Source organism: Chenopodium album, chromosome 8 (genome assembly GCF_948465745.1).
Source record: "Chenopodium album chromosome 8, dcCheAlbu1.1, whole genome shotgun sequence".
Classification (NCBI taxonomy): domain Eukaryota; kingdom Viridiplantae; phylum Streptophyta; class Magnoliopsida; order Caryophyllales; family Amaranthaceae; genus Chenopodium; species Chenopodium album.
Window position 1 is genome coordinate 22,598,454 of NC_137841.1, and position 16,002 is coordinate 22,614,455.

Below are 16,002 nucleotides of genomic sequence, written 5' to 3' on the forward strand. Positions count from 1 at the left end.
AAACGATCCAGGGTAAATCAAATAAACACGCTTCAGAGTCAACCAATCAAAAACCATCCAATTACCTATCTTCCCTAACAATTGTCAAACAGAGCAAACCACAAGAGCATATAGAATTCAAGACTAGTGCTCACACACTCGACTCTCATTTATGTGGCGAGTAAAAGATGTACTCGATCGCTCTCCAACCACCCCTTTAATGTGAACAATGCCCTCCCAACTCACACTCTCGTGTGTATAAAAACAATGAATGCTCAATCCTACTAGTCGACTCGAAATATGCCAAATCATAACTTGCATTGATAAACAACACTTTCATATTCATACAATTCTATGCACAAAGGTCAGAAGGTCTTTAAAGCTTGTAATGTAAGGCTAGGGTAAAGGGTAGGATAAATTTGGGAATAAGTGAGAGAAAAGCTATGCTTAAAGGAGCCATATCCTAATAAAACCCATGATCAAAATAAATAATGATCATACATCTCCTACATAACCAACTCTAACATCAACCAAATATACTCCAATCATAATAAATAAATCCAACTCTTACAATTTCACTCATAAAAATATAATAATGAATAAGTGGGGTGAATAATCAAACTTTATTTCCAAACTTGAGTTTTTCATTGAAGCTCAAATTTTTTTTTCTTTTGAATCAACCTCCAACTAGAACATTTGAACATTTTTTTCTTTTTTTTTTTTCTATTGAAGTTCACTTATTTTTTACATTTTTTTTCTTTGAACTTCTATTTTTTTCATAACATCATGCTTTATTTTTCAAGAAAATATAACTCTCAAACTCATCAAAAATAAACAAGATCAACAACAAAACAACTTCTCAAAAGCCCACCCAAATTGTGCAAATATTAAGTACACTACAAACTCCCTCACCTCACTCACTAATAGCTCCCCCAAGCCAAGCTTGGGACTAGTAACCAATGGGGCAAAATAGGCTTGTAATGTGGCTAATAAACAATAAAAAGTCAAGGCAACAACATGGGTAGCAAGAAGGGAACAAATGTATCTACAAAATCTGGAGGCTACCTAAAAGAACAAATGTCTTTGTCCTCCACAATGTGCATATAATGAATCATATAAATATTACTAATAGTAGCAAACCAATACTAAAATTCATTGACATACCAGGAATTATGGAACTATCACACATTCCTTACCAAATCAACTAGTCAAGCACTATATTCACAAGTAGTTGGACAAAATTGACGCATGTAAAGGTTTCAAGCAATCAAACATCATATCATGATCAACTAATCCACAATGCCCATCATCAAGTACCAAGGATCAAAACAAATTTCTAAAGTAAGGGGCATAGGGAAGCATAATTTATAATTCATTGGAACGTATTTTTGAAATTTTTTTTTAATTTTTCAATTTTTTTTAATTTTTATATATTAATAAAGCAATAAAGCTAACCTAGAAAGCGAAAAATCTAACCTAAGAAAACACACCAAAAATAAAAGAAAATAGAAAAAGAAAAATACCAAACCAAAATCTCCCCCAAGCCAGAATCAGACAATGTCCTCATTGGCTCAGAAACTAGCCCAGCATAGCTAGTTCTCATCATCCTCGTCCATCGAGCCGAAGCCCGCACCTCCACTACCACCTGCACCACCTGCACCACCTGCACCAGAAGAGCTACCACCAAAATAGTCAGCGTGAAAACTCCCCCCCGCCGGTCCCCCGAAAGGAATGTCCTGCCCGTACCCGAAAAAGGAAGAATAGTCAGAGTAAATACCACGGGCAGTGGGATCCCTACCGTATCCCTGGGGTGGAGGCTGAAACCAGTCAGGGTGGATAGCGTCGTCGGGAATGTTACCCCGACGAGCATAATCATCGTACATAGGGTGGAGAGCTCTACCCTGGTTCCTCTCTAGGTACCCTAACCTGTGGTCAATAGAGCCCACCATCCTCCTAAGGTCAGTTTGTGCATGCTCAATACGTCCTAGGGCCTGACCTATACTCTGAAAATCCCAAACTGGGTCAGAGTCAACATGAGGGACGGAATGAGACATACGAGGTGGAGAGAAATCCACCTCGGGCTGGGGCTGAGGTGGTGGAACTGGTGGTGGTGGTGCCTGCCCCCTAGCGTTGGCAACTAAAGCATCATAAGTATAAGAAAGTTGCCCTGGGGGAAAAGCGGTCAAGTCTGGACTGGGAAGAGGAAAAATGGGCAAAGGTTGCTCGTTCCCAGTCCGAATACACCAAAAGGGTGTCTGCTCACTATCCGGCCTAACCCACCCCACATCCTCAAAATACCTAGCAGTCATGTAGGTATCTGGTCCACAGTTAGTCAGCTGGTGGGGTCCGTCTACTACAAAACCGGCCTTTTTCACCGCTAAACGAGTGATAAGGCCACCTAAACGGATAGGGGACTTGGAAGTGGTGCTGGCTGTGGCATGCCGACTCAGGTGATGAACTATGAACCTGCCTATGTTCAATTTCCCGAACCCGTATACATAGTGTCCTATTATAGCTAGTTCGTTGGTTTGAGCGTTATGAGGCTCGGCCCTACCCAAGAAACACAATCTCGCAAACCTTTGCCAGATTTTCGGGACAGGGTGGTTTGGTACTAGCATGTTGGGGGTCGGGGGCAGGTAAACCAGTCAAAGCAAAATATAAATCACCCATTTTATAATCTTCATGCCACTGGTGAGATAATTCAGAATTTAATTAAAAAATTTTACAGAATTCAACAAATGTTAAACTAATATTTCTATTATTTAACCTGAAAAATAAATTAGGCCCATTCCTACTACTAACAACATGAAAAGTGGACAAAAATTCACATGTGAGTTCTCGGTATGTAGGATAATGCATGTCAACGAATTTTCTCATGCCAATATCATTCAAAAATCGTTTAACATAATCAAACAAACCATATGATTCCAAGGTAGGGCGGTGTAACCACCGCGAAGGGATTACCTCACGACCGACCAAATGCTCCAATCGTTCTTTCTGTTCCCGGCTCACGATCCGGATCGTCGGCCAATACGGGAGCTGTAAATCTGGGTCGTACTCCTCCCTCGAGCTGGAGCTCCTACCAAAAATTGATCTTGTCCTCTTTGAAGCCATGTAGAGAAATGGGTCGAAAATATTTTGAATTAAAACTGAAAAATTTTTGTATGAGAGTGGAGAGGATGAAGAGAGGATCACAAATATATAAAAAGTTTTGAATTTGGATTGGTAATGGAGGAGAAATCTTAGAGAGAAGTCAGAGAAAATTTGAGTTTTAGAGAGAGAAAGTAATGGAGGAAAGAAAAAATGAAGAAAGAGAGAAGAAAGAAAGAAGAAGAGACGCGGAACTTAGCTCTCGCCCGGTCGGGCGCCAGTCGCCCGATCGGGCGATCTGACTATGCAAAATTCTTTAGTCGCTCGCGCCCGGTCGGGCGCCATTCGCCCGGTCGGGCGATCTAACTACCTGATTTCCATCTTGCTCTCGCGCCCGGTCGGGCGAGGCTTGCCCGATCGGGCGAAATTTCTTATTTTTGAAGCCCTGCTCTCGCGCCCGATCGGGCGAGCTTCGCCCGGTCGGGCCCGAGACTAAATCGGGGAGAGCTAATTTCCTTCTGTTCTCAAAAAGTTGTCTAACTCTTTTCCTTCAAACCTGTACAAATACTCAAAAAAACTCATTAAATTCCCTCATCTCTCCTCACCTAAGAAAACGAAAAGAAAAACTGGTCTAAAAACATTAAAAATACGGGTTGCCTCCCGCAAAGCGCTGGTTTATCTATGTCCCGCACGACCTTCTTACCAAGTATAATTCCTAAGACCCTTGGCCTAACGCTTGATCGGGTGGTTTCTCACCCGGTCTAGCGATGTTTAGGCTGCGATGCGGCTTCCTGACATAACCTGTGGGACGCCAAGTCGCCTTATCTGGTGGATCCTCCATGACTTAGACTGAGGGATCTTCAATGCTACGCACTAAAAACCCTTCTTCGATCGAATGCTGCTTCAAATTGTCATTGTGTTCAACACTTGCAACTCGATCTGGCGGAACACTTACCGTAGGCTCGATTCGCACAACTTGCTCTATCGGTTCCACTTGTTCATCCTCGAAACCAAGACCAACATTGTAGAGTGCTCTTTCTATTGCATCGACTTCCTTCTGCCATTTGTCTATCTCATCTGAAAGGGATGCAACACAAGATACCGCCTCCAAGGCATCTTTTTCAAGAGCTTGGGGCTTATTAGAATAATTTACAACCACATTAACACTGAAACATTTCTCCTCAGTCATGGAGCTTTTGAGGGTATTATTCAGATTAAAAACCACTTTATCGTCCCCTACAGATAGTGTTAGCTTACCCCTTTTAACATCTATGACTGCTCCTGCAGTGTTAAGGAATGGTCTACCCAAAATAATTGGGGTTTGCATATCCTCAGCCATATCAAGAACAACAAAGTCTACAGGTATATAAAATTTACCTACTCTAACGGGTACATCCTCTAAAACACCTAGGGGGTATTTGAAAGAACGGTCGGCCATTTGCAGAGTTATATTGGTAGCTTTTAATTTACCCATATTCAACTTAGAACACACAGATAATGGCATGACGCTAACACTAGCACCCAAATCACATAATGCATTATCAATCAGAATATTACCAATATGACAAGGGATAGAAAAACTACCCGGATCTTTCAATTTAGGTGGAGACTTATTTTGAAGTACGGCACTACACTCTGCAGTGAAAGCTACTGTCTCTACCTCACTAATAGACCTTTTTCTCGTCAAAATTTCTTTCATAAATTTTGCATATGAGGGGATTTATGTGATCAATTCAGTAAAGGGAACTGTTATTTTCAAATCTTTAACCACCTCCAGGAACTTACCAAACTGCTTATCCAAATTTGTCTTCAATTGACGATTGGGGAAAGGAAGTTTGATAATTGGCTTTTGAGCATCCTTCTCTTTGTCTGGAGTAGCCACCTTCTCCGGAGTTTTACCCTGCAATGTAGAATTAGATATGTTAGTGTTATCCGCTAGCCCTGCAGGGCTAGCAACTACATTGTTTGGTTTAATGGAATCAAGATTAGCATTATTTAATAAAATAGGTTCATCAACTCTGGGCACAGAGGGCCCTTCATAGTTTGAACCACTCCTTAGAGTAATTGCAAATGCTTGATCCGTAGGCCTAGTCGGCTATTCCGGCAAGGCTCCCTGTTGGCGTGCTTGTAGAGTAGCGGAGAGTTGCGCAATTTGATTATCTAAAATTTTGTTATGTGCTAGAATTTGATCAATTGTCGCATCTCTGCTCTCCATGTGCTTTTGCATATTAAGCAACATTGCTCTAATTTCCCCCAAAGAAGGGTCTGAAGATGAGGGGGGTTGTTGTGGTTGATTCTTCTGGCTAGCATTGGGATGATAGTATTTCTGCTGTTGTTGCTGTGGCACCTGTGGTTCTTGTGGTGGTGGATTTTGAACATTAGTGCTCCGGTAGGAAAGGTATGGATGATTCCGATACCCAGGATTGTAAGTGTTGGAGTATGGGTTATTCTGCCTATAAGCTTGGAAGGCATTAACTTGCTCCACGGAACTCCTGCAATCCTGCTCCCAATGACCTACAATACCACAATTTTCACAGAAAGCCTCATTAGAATTATTATTAATCGCAGAAACATTGGCTACGTTAGTAGTGCTCAGATTATCTAATTTTTGACAAATAGAGGTCAGTTGAGCTTGCAAAAAGGATACAGAGTCTACGCTATGTTTCCCCTTGTTAGCAAATCCTCTGGGATTCCCATATTGGGAATTATGTATCGCCATATCTTCAATAACCTGACCTGCATCATCAACATTAAGATTCATAAATCTCCCACTAGCTGCAGAGTCTAAAATTATTCTAGAAGAATTTCCAATGCCGTTATAAAAGGCTTGGATGAACTGCCATTGTGCTAAATTATGGTGAGGGCATTCTCTCTGTAAGTCCTTGAACCTCTCCCAAGCCTCATATAAGGACTCATCGGCATCTTGGGCGAAGTTCTGAATCGCACTCCGTAGTACTGCTGTTCTCTCTGCAGGATAATACTTGTTATAGAAATTCAAAACAAGAGTTTCCCAGTCAGTTATACCAAGTGTAGTTCTATTTAAGCCATTAAACCACAATTTAGCTTTTCCAGTTAAAGAAAAGGGAAAGAGAATCTCCCTGATTTGGTCTTGAGTGACCCCGGCTTGCCTTATGGTGTTACAATATTGACAATAGTCGGCAATGTGAAGATTCGGGTCTTCACCCTTGGCTCCACTGAATTGTTTCCTCTCTATCATCGTTATAAATTGGGGCTTGATCTCAAATTGAACTCCATCAAGAGCCGGAGTAGGGGTGAGATGTGGAAAATCCGTAAGCTTTGGTTGTGAATAATCACTAAGCTTCTTTGGAGCCGCCATCTCTGATTCTGTGTCTGATGATGCCTCTAAATCGCTAGAATCAGTTGGAGGATCGCGGTGATTATTGTTGTTATCACCAGAATCCGCCAGGATTTGCTTGTAGAAGTTTTTCTGTCTATGGAAGGAACGTTCGATCTCAGGATCGAATGGGATATAACCTGATCTGGAACACCTGGGCATAAACAAAAACTAGAAGCAAATATGAGATTTGTCTCAGAGAACTAACGCTCTCTGAGACAAAAGAGAAATAATCTAGACTACAAAAACAATCAGAAATAAAAATAAAACCGTTTCCCCGGCAACGGCGCCGAATTTTGACAGGGTAAAGTCGTATCCCCTAATCAAAAATAATTACCTAAATCACTAATTAAAGTAGATAGGGAAGTAGGGTCGATCTCCACAGGGAAACAAGTCTTTTTACTCCTAATTAAATATTATAATCTAAATTATTTAAGTAACCAATATTTATGAATGAATAAGAAGCTAAACTAAAAAGAGTAGGAATAGGGGGAAAATAATATATAAAAGGATCTAGGGCATAGGTTCACCAATAAATAATACTCCGGGGTAAAATAGGGTAATCAATCATTGACATTGCATAAATAACATGATTAACAGGCTCTCGCAATTTATTAACCAACATAGACCTAACAGGCTCTCGCAATTTACTAGATCTAAGTTCTTATTGAAAATAGCCTTTAATATCAAATTAACATTTGCTCGATTCATAAATTTAATATTGCTATACTTTTACAAGCCGCAATTGTAAAACATTAAAACAATCCAATAAGAAATCATCTTGCAATACCAACAATCAATAATAGTCAATCATCAATGCATCAATTAACCAGATTGTAAAGGGCTCTCGCTACTTATTACAATCACACAATTAATTTACCGGTATTAAATCTCATCTCTCGATTCTTGACTTAACCATTTATAAATTAACTCGCCTATTGAAACTAGACCTAAACATTAATTCTCATCTCTCGATTCTTGAATCAATATTGTCAAACTCATGCATAAAAGATAGGCCTAATCTAGTCACAGAGCATTAAATCAATCAATAGGAATTTAATCTAGCATTGATAATCATCAACAATAATTTACCCCTTCATATTATTTATTAGATCCCCAAGAACCCTAGAAATTAAACTACTCACACATTATTAAATATAAACTAAGCAAAGCAATAAAATAAATCATGATCAAGGGAATAAAATAAATAACTGAGATTAAGGGAAAAGAAATCGTCACCAAAATAAATCTGGAATTAATCAAAGAAATAAGAACAAAGGTTTAGGGAGAGAATTTAGAGAGAGAAAACTAAGTAGAGAGAGAAAGTCTAAGAGAAAAGATTAAGAGAAGAAGAAGGGGAGGTCCTAAAATCGTATTACGGAGGAGTATTTATACTCCGTACAAAAATCCTAAACTAAAACAAATTAAAACGACGCTAATCGTCTCCTAAATATACACGCGCCCGATCGGGCGAGGCACCGCCCGATCGGGCGCGCCTTTTTTCACCTCTAAAAGCAATCTCACGCCCGGCCGGGCGCGTCACCGGGCGCTCCTCCCGCCCGGCCGGGCGCGCCTCTGGGCGCCAGCCTTTTTGGCCGGGCGGCTCATTTGGGCCAATATTTGGACTTCGATTGGGCTCCAATTCTTCGGGCCAATCTGGGTTTCCTCTTTGGGTCTTGAATACTCGGTCCAAACGCCCCGGTATCACCTCTACCGAGCCCTTAATCACCGGTTCGATGTCTCTAACCGGCCCTGGGCTATAAACTCTGGTCGTGCTTTTCCAATGCTCGTGATTGCTCCTAAATATCTCGGGAAAATACTCCAAAAGCATAAATCCCTGCAAAAGTCAACCAAATCTACGAAAACACTAGAAAACACCAATTAGTAATAAAAGTGGCTCTAAAGAGCCAAAAACACTACTAATTACGACCAAGGGACGGGGGTAAAATACTATATAAAACGGACACATCAACAACAAACACCGCATCAGGCGCGTCTTTTCATTTTAGAGACAAATCTTGATCGAGATCAAGCCTCATTGACCCTCTATATATCAAGGAATTTGAGCCAGAGTTTCGGGAAAATCAAAGCGACTAAGCGAGTCAGCAAACGACTTCATAATGTGGAGATTGAATCAGCGGATTATATTAGAGATTTTACTCAAAATTGTTAGAATAATAAAACTACATTTGTTGCATTTATTTTGACTCTTTATTTTCCAGACTCAAATTTTTGTGTTTACAATCTTATGATATTTAAATTTTGTCAAGAACCTTTTTTAAATTACATATTTTTGTGGAAAATCTCATTTTAAAAAAGTAGTAAAACATATATGTGACATCACCGTTGGTTGGATTCAATCCCGCAGGCGTGGACTCATTGCGTGCTAGTCACAAGACTACTTTAAACATACTTTATTTTTATTTTTTTTTTGTCACAAATCTCATTTTAAATATTTAATTTTAGGCATAAGCCATCTTTAAATTTATATTTTATGTAAGAAAACACCTTAATCATAATAGTTTCTACCAAAAACCATTGTAGCTGAATCTCAGACATAAAACATGTCCATGTGAGGCTAGAAGTCCGTAGAATAATATTAATAACATGAGACATAATACCTAAGAATTGAGAATTTCGAAATGTGATGCAAAATTGAATCTTTTCCACCATTTAATGAAAAGTTGAAAGCGACACTCTTCAAGTTTACTCTTAATAAAAACCTAAGGCATTTGGAATGAAATAAACTTTTTTTTTTTTTTGAAAAATGGAATGAAATAAACTTAGGTGAAGAATACACCATGCAAAGCAGTTTTACAACCACTGCTTGGGTTTGCAGAGTCTCCTTAGTGCGTGGAGTCGCCAAACTATAAGATCGATCAGAAAAATCACAATCTCAACTCCTCGACTACCTACAAGGTGTGTTGAGCTTTGAAGAAAACATTGTTCGCACGTTTTTGTTGGGCGTGCATGGCATCTGTAATACCCCGTATTTATACGTATTTTAATTTAAATAAGTATTTTACTAGTACAAAAAATGCTATTTGTAACGCCCTATTAGTAATTGGCGTATGTTATACTAGTTACGAAAACATCAATAGTAACCGACTAAGATAATGCAGTTACAAATTTTATGACATTAGTAACCGGCGTAGTAAATGTCAGTTACTAATATGTGGTTTATCATTGTTTGAAGTTTTATTAGTAACTGACTAAATAAATGTCAGTTACAAATATTAAGTCAAATGAAATTTGACTAAAAAGTTAGTAACTAGCTTACAAACGCCAGTTACAAATATTAAGTCAAGGAAACGTTGACCAAAACATATGTAACTAGCTTACAAACGTCAGTTACAAATATTAAGTCAAAGAAACTTTGACCAAAAAGTTTGTAACTAACTTACAAACGTCAGTTACAAATATTAAGTTACTGGAAACAATTATTTATTTATTAATTTTTAAAGAAAGAAAACAATTTTTCATTGGAAATTATTTTTTAGAGGGAATTTCTCGTTAAAATCTATAAAAACCTCTTTAACCAATATAAAAGCCCCATGCACCCTTACTATGCCAAATTTAAGATTCCTAATGAATAGTGATTTACCCACTTTGCCCTCTTCTCCCCTTGCCGAACAACCCAATACACCTAGGTTAGTGTAAGGAGGGTGTTCCCATTGTAGGGGATCCTTCTCCTTAGATGCCCATGGCCCTTTAAAAGCCTAGGACTTTGCACTTGTTAGGGTGTATTAGGATTTGAATTCCTGACTGTTTGGGGAACCTTGAATTAGAAATGATTCCATCATACACGCTTTTTTGTAAGGAACAAGTAGGAGTCGCCAATGAGTTTTAGGAAAACCCATAAACCTCGTTCATGCCTTTCTCCCAAGTAGAGTTCAAGGGATATTTAGCATGAATCATAAGTTTAACCATGCCCAAATTGGTCTACATAAACCAGAAATGATTTCGGGAGCGAGGGTACCAAGATAAAGTTCCCTTTAGAGGGGAATCACGATCCTAGCCCTAGTGCGGCCTCTACTAGCTCTTCCTTTGCACAATTTCATCACCAAACAATGTATGCTACGTGATACCTAAAACTATGTTAATTGATTTTATTTACACACATCAATTCACGTAGGAATTACATCGTAAGGTCGTTATTCTTATTTAATCAAATTCGTGAAAAGAACAAGAAAATAAACAATATTCGCCTTTTCTTAAGTGATCAACCAACAATTATTTTATTCAATTCTAATCTTTATTTAACGAAAGATACTATGTGGAATTGATTAATTAATTATTTAAAGGTGATCAAACAACACTAATTAATTAATTAAGGTTCTTTTAAACAAGAAAATAAATGTGATTTAACTAAGTGCTCGGGAATTTACCACTTCTCTTTGCTAGATCTCCGTTTAGAACACTTATGGATTCCTTCTTGTTGGGGAACCTCCACCGTAGTAACAAAGTATCAAAAGGGGTGAGTGTTTAGGACAAGAGGGTTAGGAAGCACAAGTTCACAAGTATTCTGCCAGGATTTTAGGTTATTTTTTGTGTGTTTAAGCCTCGAATTAGGGTCTTATTTATATGGAATGATTAGTTTTAGGGTTAAGAGCATTCTACCGCAGCAGGTGTCGCGCGCAATTGGATGAGTTGTGCGCGGCCATCGCGCGCAAGTGAATAAGTCGCGTGCGGATTACGCACGCAACTATTTGTCTTGCGCGCAGCTCTATGGTAAGATTCGATTTTCCGATTTTTTGATATTTTGAATCTTTTGCAAGCACATCTCCAGAAGTTGTGCGGAGTGTCGCACACAACTGAATAAGTTGTGCGCAACTTCCCAGCGCGACTTTATGAGATGCGCGCGACATTTTCCGCGGCAGCTTTAATTTTAACCTAGGCGCTCCTAAATCCGTCATTATTGGGTTTTAAGCACAGGCTTAAGCCTAATTATGATCGGGTTTAATTAATTGGTCCTTGTATTGGCCTTGTTCTTTTATTCGGGCTAGTCTTTTGTGTTTTGTGGCTTAACCAGTTATCCATAAGTATTCTTCACTTTGATCCAACACGAAGATGGCTTTATTTATTGTCATTGCACTTCCTGTCGGGACAGGAGGCCAAAATTAGATGTCTACAGTTAGCCCCCACTTTGATCGAGTCTAGGATTGACAATGATCAAATTAGTCAAGGAAAAATCCGAGACTCATTCTGCGAAGTTCTCTAAGGTTAGAGAATCTTTCAGCAATATGTTTAAGGATGTCGAAACAGTCCTCGGTTTGCTAAGTGTTTGAAACAAGTAGCTATTAAGGCTAGAGAAAGTTTTCCCTAGTCTTAACGCGCTAAAGAATCTTGATTGATCCTTTGCAATTGTAGAATACTTTTACAAGTAAATGTATTCTGGGTGATGTCAAGTCATGAGAAGATATCGGTTTTAAAAAGAATAAAAGGGGATGATTTCCTCTCAATCATGTCATCGTTGGTCTAAAGTCCCTCGATATGTCATTGAAACTTTAGCCTGACTTTAACAAAGTAAAAAGAATGAAAAGGGGTTTTCGATATTCGAACCGAAAAGGGTCCAACATTCGAGCCGGGTCCGATATTCGAACCGGATGTCCACAAGATAGAAATATATGTCTCAGGACTGGAGGCATATATCCAAATCCAGTAAGAGGGAAGAAAGTCATCAACTCTCTCAGAAGTTTTGTCCACAAGATGAGTACACGTATCTCAGGACTGGGGGCACGTGACTACATGGGTGCGACATTGTCTCGTCGCTCTTTATACAGGGGGTGGACGGACACCCTAACTGTCCGGTAAGTTAGTAAGCTCACTAACTACCGTATTTGCTTCCATTCAAGAAGTGCCTGTTCCTGAAGGTTCGGCGCGCCTGTCGACTCGTGAGCTAACGCCTACAGTAATAGTCTACCTTTTAGTTCCGAGAGGTAGATCTCGCAAAGCTTGGGCTGAGGTGAAATTTTACGCAACACCTACACCGTACAATTTTACACTGTACGCTACGCCATTTGCATTTTTACGCTGCATGAAAACGTCTTCCTTTTGCTTCGGACATGAAAAGAAGAAAACCCAGACACTTATAACGTCATTATAGTAAAATGACAAACCTGTCTATGGGTGCTTTTACGTAAAACACCACCACGGAACGTCTTAAGGCACGCTTACGAAAAACGTTCAAAACGTATGCTTGGGGATGGCACAAAGAACGATGTGCATGCAAAATGATGCAAAAAACTATCAAAGAAGAAAATAAACTACAAATGCAAAGCAATTAAAAAGGATTTTGATAATTTGCGCGCCATTACGTCTAATAATGAGCAAAAACCGTTGAAAAAATGATCAAACAAATCAAAATCCGGATACCGGTCATTTAGTGACTAGTATCCACGCGCAACTCAGTTGGTCGCGCTAGCCAGGCGCGCGCATCATTCTGAGTTGCGCTGATATGTCACGCGCAACTTCTTTAGTTGCGCGCGACACTCAATTCAACAAAAAGAAAATCGCAACCGCGATTTTTCATTTCGCTTTCTCTCTCCTTCCTTCCTCCATTTTCGTCCCTTTCTCTCTCTATAGAGCTCGGATTTTTGCGATTTTTGAGGCTAAAGGAAGCAAATCTCGCTCTTAATTCATATTTTCCATAATCCAATGTAAGTTTTGTAGGGAATTATAGGTACTACGCAGCGGAAAAACATGAATCATATTCATACAGTACCTAATCCCAAGATCTAATGCATAACACATAAAGAACATATAATCGTACCTTTGAAGCGTGATTTCACGTGCGATCGAGCAAGAACAATGGGAGATAAAGAACCATAAGCGCGATTCCTCTACTTAGTCCACGAGCACGGATTAAACCTCCACTAATGCTAGTTAGTTGTGACTGAACACTTCAACCAACCTTCAACGGAGATTTGAGCCACGAACACACCACAACACCACCCACGCGCCACCCGGGGAGGAGGGTCGTATGGACAGGGAGGAGAGAGAGAGAGTTAGGGTTTTTGGGAAACTTGGTTGCTTGTGTGACAATTTACTGTATGTCAATTGTTGTGTCATGCAACCCTAGGCATGGTTTATATTTATAGATCATATCTAGAAATAAAACCATGTCAAGTCCAAAAACCATTAGACTCTTCTAACTATCTGTAGGCGTCGTTTGAAGTGCGCCTACGTTAAGCATGTGGTGAATATGCTTGGCACTCATAGGAAGTGGGAATTGACATAATACGATTAGGGACAAGGAAAGTAGGGAGCCGCCAACAAGTTTTTAAGGAACTTGTAAACCGTTCACGGATCATAAAAAGGCAACCACGATAAAGGACAACGATAGGCAACAACGATTGAACCCGTGAAGGTTACACCCCATTCATAATCCATGAGATTACTAACTCCATATGGTTCGGAACCACGAAAGGAGGATCGGGGATGATGGTACGAAGTGAGTCATGGAGTCACATTCGCCCGTATTGGCCTCTACTCGATTCTTATAGTGAAAAGTGATTCCTGCGATCTCAAAGGCATACAAACAAAATATTCAATTCGCTCCAAACTATTATTATGCTAAATTGGTTGAATATTAATGTAACACATAATTATAAAATATCGTGATCACTTCAATTAACAACAAGATTAATAGGAACCTAAACCGGTTGTCCAAATTATCTTATTAGGCGTGATTTTCAATTACATATTCCCTTTAATATGCAATATGGTGATCATAATAACAATAGAATAAACATTAATATTGGAAGCAATTTAACAATAATAGCGTTAGTCAAATCAAATATAAAATAACCCTAATCATGATACTAGCAATATTAAAATAAAATAAGAGTAATTAAATTAATTAATTACTCACATTCCGCGCGTTCCTTTAAATTGCTACATCATGAATAAACTGTTAGTAACTTCAATAAAAATATAAAGAAAATGAAAATTAAATTAAATTAAATAAATGTAGAGTTTATTTGGTCCAAACCCTCAGTTAATTATAACTTTCACGCCTTGGTTTAAGTATAGAACTTCAGGTATTGTATGGACTCCTTGGAACGCTTAGGGGAAGTATTATGAGAGAATAGGGTGGCTAGTGTTTAGGCTAAAGAGGGAGAAGAGAATGATTTGATGATCAAAATTGTTGATGATTGGAAAAGGGGAGATATGACCTCTATTTATAGAGAAAAAAAGAAGGTCGAAGAATCAAGAAAAGATAAGATCCGAATTAAATCGGAATAAAACTCGATAGACAGCAGTTTTTGCGGTTTTTGTTTTTATCATATCTTTTGATCCAGAAATCGGAATAAGATGAATAAGATATCGTTGGAAAGCTCTTGAAGTCTACTTTATAACCCAATTAGAATCAGATTAAAATATTTTATAGAATAAAAGATATGGCGGAAATAATGAGACAGTGTCAGTTTTGGATAGAGTTTGACATTTTATTCATATCTTTTTCGTTATAGCTCGGAATTGATATTATAATATATCATTGGAAAGATATTTCAAGGGCTATCAAACCATATAAAATTTGGATAAAAAATATGAGTCACAAAAATAATATCTGTCTATCTTTGAATGTCTTTCAATTCGAATAATAGAATAGGATTTTCAAAACGAAAAGTTTTATTCAATTTCAAACTCTTTAATCTTATCTTTCAAAAAGGATAATTAAGATCTTTTAGAAAATTATAGAAGCTTCTAATTAATCCTAATTGGTTTAGGAATGGGATTAAATAATTTGGACCCTCCACATGATCATTGGGTCGTAGGCAAGGTGGGCTTAGGTTCGGTTTGGACTAGTTTAATATTTTGGCCATAACTTATTCGTTATAACTCGAATTTGGGCTTATAATATATCGTTGGAAAGCTATTTTAAAGCCCCATAAAAATATTTAATCATATTATGGACCAAAATAAACTGGATTAAACGTTTTTATAAAAAGGACACGAAACGATTGATTTTAAAGGACACGAAATGAATTATTTTGGGTTTAAAGACACGAAAAGAGGAAAATAAGTTATGGTTTGGGAAAATGGGCTAGAAGTTGGGTTGTTTTATGAAATGGAAATATGGATTTAAGCACTCCAAGATTAAATACTCAACCCGACCAATAATGGCGGTGAAAGGTTGTTCATCATCGGGTTTTGTTTTGGGGAGACATTTTTAGGTGTCTACAGAAGCCCACCACTTTGACTGAGTTTGTAGAAACGACAGTTTCAAAAACGATAGTCAAAGTAGTCGATAGGGACAGAGAATGATTTAAGACGTTCTGCGATCCTAAATCACTCTGTATACGCCGATACCTACATAAAAATGTTAGTTCTACAGATAAAAGAGTAAAGGGGTAGAATGCTTATCTGACACCAGTGTATCGATGACAAATGAGTTTGGTATCTTCCTATGCTTAATGGAATGCACCGGATGAAGTTTATTGAAATGCTTTCCATGCTTGAGGAAAGCCGACATATGAGTTTGGTAGCTTTCTAAGCCTGAAGAAACCTACCGGATGACACTTTCCATGCTTGAGGAAAGTTGACATATGAATTTGGCGTTTTTCTATGCTTGA

At 38.5% G+C, this 16,002-nt stretch overlaps 1 protein-coding gene and 1 non-coding gene across 2 annotated transcripts in view; both read left to right on the plus strand.

Moving 5' to 3' along the window:
- LOC145642824 (uncharacterized) overlaps positions 1–16,002 on the plus strand; it is a 113,229-nt gene that overhangs the window by 2,617 nt on the left and 94,610 nt on the right. The gene's annotated exons all lie outside the window — the stretch shown is intronic.
- On the plus strand, positions 5,919–6,025 carry LOC145556912 (small nucleolar RNA R71). The gene has a single exon (XR_014092005.1). It is a non-coding gene; the product is annotated as a small nucleolar RNA R71 (small nucleolar RNA).